Source organism: Rattus norvegicus, chromosome 14, assembly GCF_036323735.1.
Source record: "Rattus norvegicus strain BN/NHsdMcwi chromosome 14, GRCr8, whole genome shotgun sequence".
Taxonomy (NCBI): domain Eukaryota; kingdom Metazoa; phylum Chordata; class Mammalia; order Rodentia; family Muridae; genus Rattus; species Rattus norvegicus.
Window position 1 is genome coordinate 103,345,854 of NC_086032.1, and position 11,531 is coordinate 103,357,384.

Consider the following 11,531-nt stretch of genomic DNA (forward strand, 5'->3'; position numbering starts at 1 on the left):
TGGTAGGCGGGGTTGACTCAGTGGTTAAGAGATCTTACTGCTCTTGCAGAAGACATACGTTTGGTTCTCAGCACAACATCTAGTACCTGACAATCCCTGTAACTGAAGGTCCTGGGGATCTGATTCTCTCATCTGTCATCTGAGGACACAACGTGTACATTTATAAACCTATATGTGAACACAGAGGAAAAAATCCTTAAAATAAACTACTTGAGCTCGCTGGTCTCACTGTTCATTTTTATCTGCACTGTTTATTATTAAAAATGTAAAGGTTCTTTATAAATAATCTGTGGATTCAAGTTCTTTACCAGATATACATTTTGCAATATTCTTTCTCATTCTACAGAGCTTTTTTAATGCACAAATTTTATTATTTTGGCAAAGTCTAGTTGTGCTTTCAGGGTCATATCTAAGAGTCCCTTGACAAGTCTGAGCTCAGCAATCCTCATTGAGTCAGTTTTTCAGTGGATTTTGAGTGAATCTTCACATACAGGATAAGGCAAGAGTCTCTCTCTTTCTCTCTTTCTCTTTCTCTCTCTCTCTCTCTCTCTCTCTCTCTCTTTCTCTCTCTCTCTTCCTCCCTTCCTTACTTCCTTCTTTTCTTCCCTCTTTCTATTTTTATATTGGTATCAGTTTTCTTGGCATCATTTTAATTTTTTTATGATTTATTTATTTATGTATATAAGTACACTGTAGCTGTCCTCAGACACACCAGAAGAGGGCATCAGATCTCATTACAGATGGTTGTGAGTCACCATGTGGTTGCTGGGATTTGAACTCAGGACCTCTGGAAGAGCAGTCAGTGCTCTTAACCGCTGAGCCATCTCTCCAGCCCCCATTTTAATTTTTTTGTATTTATTTTTATGAGTGGGGGATTTTTGCCTCCATGTATATGCCTGGTGCCCACATGGACCCACAAGGGCATTGGATCACTGTAAAAGTATTTTTCAGTATTTTTAGTGCACCTCTTTGTTCCCAGATAATGAAAGGGGGTTCTGTGTGCACCTAGCTTGTATAGGTTCTGAATAAAAGAAACAGAGATCTGGTCTTTTTATCAACAGGCTGCTGTCACTATGCTGGGTAGGTTCCAAGCTATTCTGTCCCTCTAAGTCTATGGACACCCAGATATCTGCCCCATTACTTGCCATTTTAGGCTTGCTTTTGCTCACTCTGCTCATGTGTGTTGCCAAGGTAACTCTTTCATGATGACATAATGGTGAATCATCCTGGTGTCCATATGGTCTCTCCACATCACTCTTCTCTTTTTTTCCTTTTATTTATTAATTTCCTAATATTAATATATTTTATATATTTACATTTCACATGTTATCCCCTTTCCTGGTTCCCCCCTCCCATTTCCCTCTCCATGATTCTATGAGGATGTTCCCCGTCCACCCACCCACTCCCACCTCACCACCCTGGCATTCCCCTACCATGGGGCATTGAACCTTCACAGGACCAAGGGCTTCTCCTCCTACTGATGCCAGACAAGACCATCCTCTGCTACATATGTGTCTGGAGCCATGGGTCCCTCCATGTGCACTCTTTGGTTGGTTTAGTCCCCGAGAGCTCTGGAGATTCTGGTTGGTTGATATAGTTCTTCCTATGGGGTTGCAAACCTCTTCATCTCCTTCAGTCCTTTCTCTAAGTCCTCCACTGGGGTCCCTATGTTCAGTCTGATTGTTAGCTGCAAGCATCCTCATCTGTATCATTAAAGGTGGTGGTAATCAAGCACAGGTCTTCTGGAAGAATACTTGGTGCTCTTAACTGCTAATCCACCTTGCCAAAGCCCGCTGTTAGCTTTGGAAGATGGTTGTGTTAAATTAAGAAGTGTTGTTACTATGAGAACTTTATATTATACCAGGGCCTTCTGGTTTGGTCCTTTGTAAGTGATGCGGCAATTTTTAAATTATTATTTGATTGTTTTCAATTTTTTTTTTACCTTGGCCAATTTTCTCTTTCTTACTTGATGTGTCTCTTTGTGAATTTATTTATGCTTATCCTACTATCCTACTCAGAACTTCCCATAAGTTTACATTATTGGTTTTTCAATACATGGGGAAAGCTTAGCCACTGTATCTTATAAAATGTTTCATCCCTTATGACTCTGTATTTCTGCCTTCTGGTCTACATCATTGTCTTTAATATCAGCTGTTCACTCTTCTGCCAGTTCAAATGGACTGTTCCATCCATACAGTTTATCTCCATATTTCTACATTTTGAAGACATTGCTGCTCTTCATGGATTCTTCTGTAACCACACCTTCCTGGCTTCTTATGTCACAGTTCCCTTTGGTTCCACAACATGTTCATAATGACTATCCCAGGGCTTGGTTATGCATCATAGCTTTGACATCTGATCTAGGCAGTAGCTGCAGTTGACTATATTAGTTTCCAATGTGTAGATCACACTTTCTTATTTCTTAGCATGACAACTGTTGTTGGAAACTGGCCATTTTAGGTTATGTGCTACAGCTCCTAGAGACCGCCTCTCTCCAGGATCAGGTTTTGGTTTTCATTACTTGCTTTCTCTTCTGCTCAGTGACTTGCTGGATTTTGTTAGTGAACTCTGTTTCCTTCTGTCCAGTGTTTCTTTTCTCCAAGTCTCATCCTCAGGGGGTCATTAGCATGCCCGTGGTCACCCTCGGGTAATTGTTGCATTGGCAAGATTCCTTTTTTTCTGACCAAACTCTGTTGTTAAGCTCTACTAATGATCAAATTGTTATTGTTTTCAATAATATCCTCAGATACAAATTACTCTGCGATGAATCCATCCCTTCTTGAGAAGAATAGTATCTGAAATCAGTGTTTGATTTTCATTGTGATCTTAGCAGTGCTCTTTCCAAATCTTATTCCCTGGCCCCTCCTAGTAAGCAACTTGGCCTAGTTTGTGTTATAAACTGAATCTGCTCCCAGCTGCCTTCTAGAGCAGCATCCGCTGACTAGCCTGTTGCCCCCAACCCCCATGATAATGCAGATTCTGCTTACTTTTTACAGATTTTATTTTTAACTAACATTTTAAAACATAATTTCCCTCCTTTGTCCTCCTTCCAAGATTTTGCATAAACCCCTTGTTCTTTCTAAAATTCAGGACCTCTAATTCTCTAAATGTTGTTGTTAGTGTTGTGTGTATGTGTTTCTAAATACATAAATATGACTTTATCAGTTTACGTAATGTATGTATATGATTTCAGTGCACATACTTGTACATATATGATTTCAGTGCTTGCCACTTGGTATTAGATAGCCAATTGAGAACTTTCAGTAGGAAGGAACACTTCTCCTGCTCTCAGCACCCCTTGGTTGCCCAGTAGGAAGGAACACTTCTCCTGCTCTCAGCACCCCTTGGTTGCCCAGTAGGAAGGAACACTTCTCCTGCTCTCAGCACCCCTTGGTTGCCCAGTAGGAAGGAACACTTCTCCTGCTCTCAGCACCCCTTGGTTGCCCAGTAGGAAGGAACACTTCTCCTGCTCTCAGCACCCCTTGGTTGCCCAGTAGGAAGGAACACTTCTCCTGCTCTCAGCACCCCTTGGTTGCCCAGTAGGAAGGAACACTTCTCCTGCTCTCAGCACCCCTTGGTTGCCCAGTAGGAAGGAACACTTCTCCTGCTCTCAGCACCCCTTGGTTGCCCAGTAGGAAGGAACACTTCTCCTGCTCTCAGCACCCCTTGGTTGCCCAGTAGGAAGGAACACTTCTCCTGCTCTCAGCACCCCTTGGTTGCCCAGTAGGAAGGAACACTTCTCCTGCTCTCAGCACCCCTTGGTTGCCCAGTAGGAAGGAACACTTCTCCTGCTCTCAGCACCCCTTGGTTGCCCAGTAGGAAGGAACACTTCTCCTGCTCTCAGCACCCCTTGGTTGCCCAGTAGGAAGGAACACTTCTCCTGCTCTCAGCACCCCTTGGTTGCCCAGTAGGAAGGAACACTTCTCCTGCTCTCAGCACCCCTTGGTTGCCCAGTAGGAAGGAACACTTCTCCTGCTCTCAGCACCCCTTGGTTGCCCAGTAGGAAGGAACACTTCTCCTGCTCTCAGCACCCCTTGGTTGCCCAGTAGGAAGGAACACTTCTCCTGCTCTCAGCACCCCTTGGTTGCCCAGTAGGAAGGAACACTTCTCCTGCTCTCAGCACCCCTTGGTTGCCCAGTAGGAAGGAACACTTCTCCTGCTCTCAGCACCCCTTGGTTGCCTACAGTTCTTTGTCTGGGACTGAGTCCCCATTCCATGTTAGTATGACTATTGGTGCTTTTTTCTGGCCTGGGTCACATTTAAGCAGTCATGAGGATGAAACTTCGTGGATGGAACTTAATCTCACAGCAAACTTCCTATTCACCTGCCTCTTAGAATCTTCCGAAATGATCTCTGGGGCTTAGGTGCAGTACTGCTGTTGTAGCTCTATCAGTAAGCTGGTTCACATGGTCACTCACTCTCTACATTTTGATTTAGTTGTAAGTTTTTATAATGGTCTCTGTCCGTTGCGAGGAGACATTTGTTTAATGAGTCCTATAGTTTTCTGTGGGTCTACGAACAACTCTGATGAAGAACTCAAATGTGCTTCGCCCTTTTTATTCGGGGGATTTTGTTACTCTCTGGCTCTTGTTAGAGAGATTCAACAACCCAGATGCAAGATTTTTATTTAAACTATATATACATTAGTGCACAAGCATATACATTATATATACTATCAACCTACCAAAATTGCAATATATATTATACTTCACATTACAATTAGTATAAAGCAATATATTTATATGCAATATATAGAATATATATTATAGTATTAAAAAACAAGACCAAGTAGATCCTCCATAATACAAGAAGGCTATGAACTCAGGAAAGAATCTTACCTCTAAGTGCAAATCACTGGGACTCAGCTTTAGCAACAGGAAACAACTGGGGGGGGGGGCGGGAATTCTGACCATGCTTCTCCCAGAAAGCAGCACGCTTGGTCTCATTATGTATGCATTGTTGATTTCAAGACAGTATTTCTTCTAGGAACCTTGGCTGTCCAGAACTATCTCTGTAGACCAGGGTGGAAAGAGGGTGTGATCTTGGTTAAACTATCATGGACTCTTCTGTTTCTTAAACTTCAGTAGCTGCTCTGAGCAGCTGTTTCCTGACAAACTATTCCCTGTAGGAAATTCTCTGGGAACTTAATTTCTTTTGATAGCTTCTCTAATTTCACTGAGGAGCAGGCCAGCAGAGCAAGTTATTCTTCTAGTCTATTTTGAAATTTTTGTTTTAGAAACTCCAGAGTTTGCATTGCAAACCATCAAGAAAAGGAAATAAGCACTGAACCCCAGTCCTGGACACAGACTTGTCCATTGAGTGAATCTTTCTTGAGTCAACTGATCAAAACAAGCTAGTGGAGTTTTGTGTTTGTTTGTTTTCCAGTTTGCCTCCCAAACCAATCACGTTTTAGTCACTAGCTGATTGTTTTGTGGATATACTTTATAGCTCAGTTCAATGACATGGAGTAAGAGTTCACCACCTAAGTTCTCTTAAAATGAAAATAGTTGTAAAATAAAAAATATAAACAACTAGCCCTGGAGAGTAAAAGAGAAGGAGAGGGTGTAAAATTGGTCTAATCACTTGCCATTTAACAAGATGATTCATCCCACACTCACCACTATCCCCATAGAAGTTTTTATGAATGGAGATGGATGGCACATTACACTTAGTAATTTCTAGCATCCCCCCTCCCTGACTTTCCCTTCTTTTCTGGATTACTTCTACCCCTGGACTTGTCAATTTAGCTAACTATCCCTCTTACTGCTGTTAGAATAGACTAGCTGTTTGGATCATCGGTTTAGTCCATATTCTTGTCTTCCCTCTGAACTCTGTTGCATTCTTCTTATATTGGTGTCCCTGATGTCTTAACCCAAGTGTGTCTTCTCGTCAAACGAGATTTATGTAAGAGCTGATTGCATTCTCAGTGACTGTGATTGGCCAGGTATCCTATAGTCCAGTTATGAAATATGCTATCCCTTATCTTCATATGGAAAGAAACAACCACAGAAAATAACATATAAAAACCAATTGCAATTCTTAGTATTGACAACAGAAGAAACAAGCCAACAGAACTTAAAGGTGTTTGGGCACTGATCTTTGAAGTCTTTGCTGCGAATAACAAGAATGCATAAGGTAATGGCTTACAGAGGCCCGTGCAATGTACGGCACTCTGATGAGAACCCAGGTCTACCACGAAATGAAATCCTGACAGCTTAATAATACCAAAATTAACTAATTGATTGATTCATTAATGAGCTCATTCTGAAGGATTTATCTAGTTTCTGTCCCTATAGAGCAGAGGCGAGCTTTCCTAGAGAAGGTAAGATTAGACCAAACCTCATTCCCTACATACTTGGGGATGAATCCAGTCTTATTCTTAAAGTCTATGAGAAAAGGACAAGAATAAATATGAAGTTTTATCTGTGATGTGTCTCATATTTAAAAGTTAAGCCAGCCTCGTAAAATGTTGACTCTCCTAGTTTTCCTCATGCTTTGAAAAATCATGCCTTCTCGGGATCCTAAAATCCAGACCGTCCTCTGTCTCTTGAGAGTTCCTACAAAGTCTTGCTATAAAAGTCTGTCCCGTAGAGCTGGGTTTCCCCTCTTTCCCCTTCCTCTCCCTCTCCTTCGTACTAGGCTGTGTAAAGAGTGACAATTTACTTATTTATACTAATGTCATCCTTGCCCTGCCCTTTTCAGTACACTGGAGCTACGTTGTTCAAAGTGGGACACTGAGGGTCCTCCAATGTGCCTTCTGAGAGTGAACCCTGTTTACCTGACTTCAGAGACTCTCCTTCAGAGAGCAGTGAGCCTGGCCACCATCTTCTAAAGGACAAGTGAAGCAAAGGCTTTCTCTCCCATGCCAAGGGAAGGGCTGCTTCTGGGTCCTAGTTTCCATCATAGAGGAGTCATTAACTCCTCATTGCTGTTCACGTGCATAAAGACAGATTCCAGCGAGACTGTGTCTGAGTTTGCCCCTATTGAGAAGATAATTTTATTGATGTATTTTTCTTCACCCTTAAAACTTCTTTCCAAGGAGAAGCATTGTGAATCATATAGAATTATATTTCATCCTGCTTTTCTATATAGCTTTCCATTCATTTCATTTCACTTTTTTGAGACAAAGTCATCCTGTATTTTTTTAGACTGTACCAAAACTCTCAATCCCATTGCCTCTTCCATACTCATCTTCCAAAGGTCTTTCATTAAGGTTTTATTTTATTTTATTTTAATGAGCTGCAGCAACTGTAACTTTTAAAATAGAAATCTCTGAATATAAAGTCTGTGTTATTAATAGTTTTTTGTCTTGACTTCATTTCTCGGGGCTTTTAATAGTGGATTCTATTTAAAATTAGTTAATATTGTAGCAGTTGTGAGTCATAGATTAATAGTGAAAAGTTTCTAAACGTATAACACAATGCAAACATGAATGTGCTATTGTATCTCCTGGTTTGTGACCAAGAAGAAGCTCCTTTGAATAAATTGAAAGAAAAGTATTTATTGCCTCTGAATTTCACTCTTTAAGTAAGGAAACCTTCTTGGGAGGTTGGGAACAGTTGGGAATAGACAGAAGGTGAGGAGGGCTGGGCATCACAAACACAGAGGCATCCACAGTGGGGCCTTCCATGATTAGAATGCTCGTCCACAGTGGTGGAACAAGGAGGGTCAGTGGATTGAGTTGTCAGTTAGCTTGGGCCTCCGCTATGCAGAGAAATGAGAATGAAGGAGGTCAGTTCTCCCTGGGGCAAGTGGGGAAATAAGATATCATTTTGAATGTCAGTTCTTCTGCAGCTTAATTATGGAGTACTTCTTATGTGTCTAGCATTCACCGGAGCTGTGCTTTACACCATAAGCATGTTGTTATTTAGTAAAAAAATCAGAGCCAGTGTAGACCCCAGTTGATGAGAGCTGGTTTATGAAGGAAATTGAATCTAGGGCTTGAAAGTTAAATAAAATTTAATGAGATAGCAGGGAGATAAAAGAAGTAATGCAAATGGATGAAGTGACTGAAATAAGAATGAGCTCTTAGCAAACAGCTCCAGGAGGGGAGGCAGATGATGGGCCAATCCATTTGCAGTTGAGGGTGTGGCCAGAAGTACTTAGTTTGAAAGTGACTACTCCTGGGGGCAACAAATTGCCATTAGGTAAGATAATAGCACCCTAAGTCATACAAAAGTGATCCAGAGGTGTAGGGCAAGGATGATGGGGACAGTTGTTGCTGAGCAGATCTCTGGAGATGCACCAAGAAGCTCCATTCAAGGCTGTTCTAAGTGTTGATCTAACATAGGAAATGGAAAGTAATTAAATGCTTTCCAAACAGTGCGGGGGCCTAATGAATGCAGTGGTTCAGGAAAAACAAAGCATCTATAAACTTTATGAGGATCCAGGAGTGTGAGCAACATAATTCAGCAACGAGCCAGTGAGCTGGGTAAAGGTGATTACAAGCCAAGGGAAGTGATTTCCTACCTAATACCCGTGATCTCTCTTGAACTCAACCTAAACCAAGAGAAACAACAGTAAATCAATAATCCTTGACCCTATGTATCCATTCAGTTCTCTTGTATAGACTTTCTGGTCTGATCTTCCTGTCTGTACAACTGAGCAGAGAAACAAGATGACTCCCCCTACACAATTCAATTCCCCACAGGCTGCAGGTTCAGTCCAAGTTGTTGTCGAAGCATGTAACAGGCATGCCATGCTTCTATCATATTTTTAGTAAACAACTATTAATATTATGGGATAAGTTTAAACTCCCCACTTAACTTGCAAGTCCTGGTCCTGAAAGTTTAGTGGCAAGTTTTAATTAACCTTTAGCATCATTCCCTTGTTTGCCCCCTCTTTACCCTGTTGTGTACCTATATTTGTGTCTATAGATCTTAAACACTAAAAATTTTATCTTACTGGTTTTTAGGTCATGCCTTTCCAAACAAACCATCTTGTCGAAGAAAAGGGAAAAGATAGCTGTTATCTTTCCACAGCAGTTCAAGATCTTAGCTGGCACTCTTGGTGTTACTCTACAATTGGGAGAATACATTTTGTTATTATTTTTTAAATCAGAATTACACTTGCTATTCTGTACAAGTTTCTGGGATTGTATCTTAGCTGCACATGTTTCCCAAGTTCAGTTTTACCTTTTATACAGGGGGCTTCAGTTTTGTAGAAAGCCCTTGTTAATGTGCATAAAGCCACCTGCCACCTTGTGTGTCTCTCAATGTCACAATTACAGGACAGCCTGTTTCTCATAAAGCTGGACAGTCTTCTCAGATGGCAGAAAGCATTAGCTGTCCAGGAGAAGGCTTGTACCTCATTTTCTGCCCATCCTTTCTCCCAGATCTGACCCAGGAATGCTTCTTTATATGGAGAGACAGAAGCAGAGTGAAATCATGCAGTGTTTGCCTCTCAGGAGCTACATGTCTATCCAGCGTGTGAGTGAAGCAGCCTGCACTAAGTGCTTATTAGCAGAAAGGACTACTTGATTATGGATCATATTTTCTCGGGAATTCTGCAGAAGGAGACCTAGCTAATAATTGCCAGGGGCGTCTATTCCCCAGATGGTTGTATACACAAACTGTTTTGCTGGAAATCCATTTTTAAATTGGTTAAAAATCAGTTCATTAACTATTTGTCCAGAATGAAACTTACCAGAAATCTAGTTGAAAAGAATTTTTCTTTTTGGAAGTTGAGAAGTTATATGCCCTGAGTAGAGTTAATTGGAGCACTCATATTTGGAATAAATTCAACACAGGGTCTAAAATTTAGTTTCTGTTTCCAGAAGTCATCAAACTAATGGTGAAGCTGTCTCTTAAGCTGGAAAGACTTGTTTTTTCTTTTGTTCACTAAGCTATTATTATGATTAATAAAAGTTATATCTATTATGAACATGATCTTGATTATGCCAATAATTTGCCTATATTGAATACCTTTTTCTCATAAAGAATTAATTGTATTCCAGGTTCTTGAATTTGCCATTAAAATATCGGCTCTGAGGACAAGATACCGAAAGACATCCTCTCAGTTGATGGGGTAACAGAGCTAATGAATAATTTACCTTCAAAATAGGAAACCCTTAAAGTCAGATGTTATCAATCAGGGCATGGTGGGTGTAACTGCAATCCTAGCTGGGAGGCTGAGGCAAAAGGACTGCTGTGACTTTGAGGCTCCGTACCAAATGCTAGTCTCAAAGGTTCATATATGCCATGACTCTAGGAGAGATGCTTCTAATTCATCAGACCCAACAGTCTTTTGTGTAGTGATATTTGAGAGAGGAACATCTCAAGAAAAGGGTTTTGGTAAATGCTGAGTGCGGGTGAAAGTTTTCTCAATAAGACTAAAGGCAGTGCGTGAGGAAAGGGTTAGTGGGTGTGGAGGATGTTGGGGAGACACATCAGGAGCAGTCAGTAAAGGGCTTGGGCAATGAACTTCACTTATTTTCTGTTTTAGCCCAAAGCGAGTTCTTCAATTAAGCTCATGATTTTATTCACAAAGCCAACTTCTTATCGTTAGGTCTCATGTGGACCAGAACCCTGATACTTATCACAGAGGCTTTTTGATTTGGAGTAGTAGAAGCAATGGGATGTGGGCCAGCTCTCCATTTTCCTGCACTCATAAGACATTTTCTCCAAGGCTGCGGGAGCAGCTCATGAATAGCTGGGAGCCAAATTTGGCCCATTTCAAATATTATTGCATTGTCCACCATAATGATGGTAATAACCTTAGTAATGAGTGTGCATGAAGCCAGTCCCTCTACAAAATGCACAGCAAGTCACACTCTTTGCCTGTCCTTAGTGAATACCAAGAAGGCTTTCCATTCTCCATCCAGGGACAGCCACCGTTGAGAAAGTAGATGATCACTTTCTTCCTGACATTCTGGCCTCTGGCCATGAATATTGAAAGCTGTTATCCTCTGGGGCTACTCATTTCCTTCTCCAAGAGGCTTTAATGCTTACGGTAAGTATACTACCTTGTAACCCAAATGACCTTAAATAATGTTGGCTGCCCATTCTATAAAGTATTCCTCAAAAAAGGTCAGATTCAATACCTAATATTGATGTAAGAGGTTCAACTAATTCCACTGAATACAGATACCCATCTCTAGATTTCTTTTTTCATATATAAAGAGATTTGCATTCGCTTATCTAAACTCTTCTGTCACCTGTCAGTCACATCTCAAAGATTTTCTCCATTTTTAAGCCACACATATATATATATATATATATATATATATATATAGTTAGTTAGTTAGTTAGTTAGTTAGTTAGTAAGTAAGCAGCTTATTGATCATCTTAATTTTGTAATAAGAATTAGAATAATTTGCAAACCCATATGAAATACTATCTAGTAAAAACATACAAGCACCTAGAGAGAAGAAATACAAGAGAAGGAATGGAGGGGAGAGGACAAGACCTGAATGACAGAGAAGGGAGAGAATGGCTGGTTTCAGATGTGGGGGATGTTAACATAGTTCGTAGACACTGTTCCATGATACAAAGGCTTCTTAAGATATGTGAGCTAGTAAGAGATGCAACACA

The 11,531-nt window shown here is 40.8% G+C and overlaps 1 long non-coding RNA gene across 10 annotated transcripts in view; it reads left to right on the forward strand.

Moving 5' to 3' along the window:
* LOC103693221 (uncharacterized) overlaps window positions 1-11,531 on the forward strand; it is a 160,197-nt gene that overhangs the window by 118,691 nt on the left and 29,975 nt on the right. For 8 of the 10 annotated variants that reach the window (XR_005493500.2, XR_005493504.2, XR_010057630.1 and 5 more), the window contains 2 exons: window positions 9,956-10,026; window positions 10,823-10,950. This is a non-coding gene — a long non-coding RNA (uncharacterized LOC103693221). Of the gene's footprint in view, window positions 1-1,974; window positions 2,505-6,043; window positions 6,136-9,955; window positions 10,027-10,822; window positions 10,951-11,531 lie in introns of those variants that run through there. The other 2 variants (XR_010057629.1, XR_005493506.2) reach the window with 2 other exon arrangements.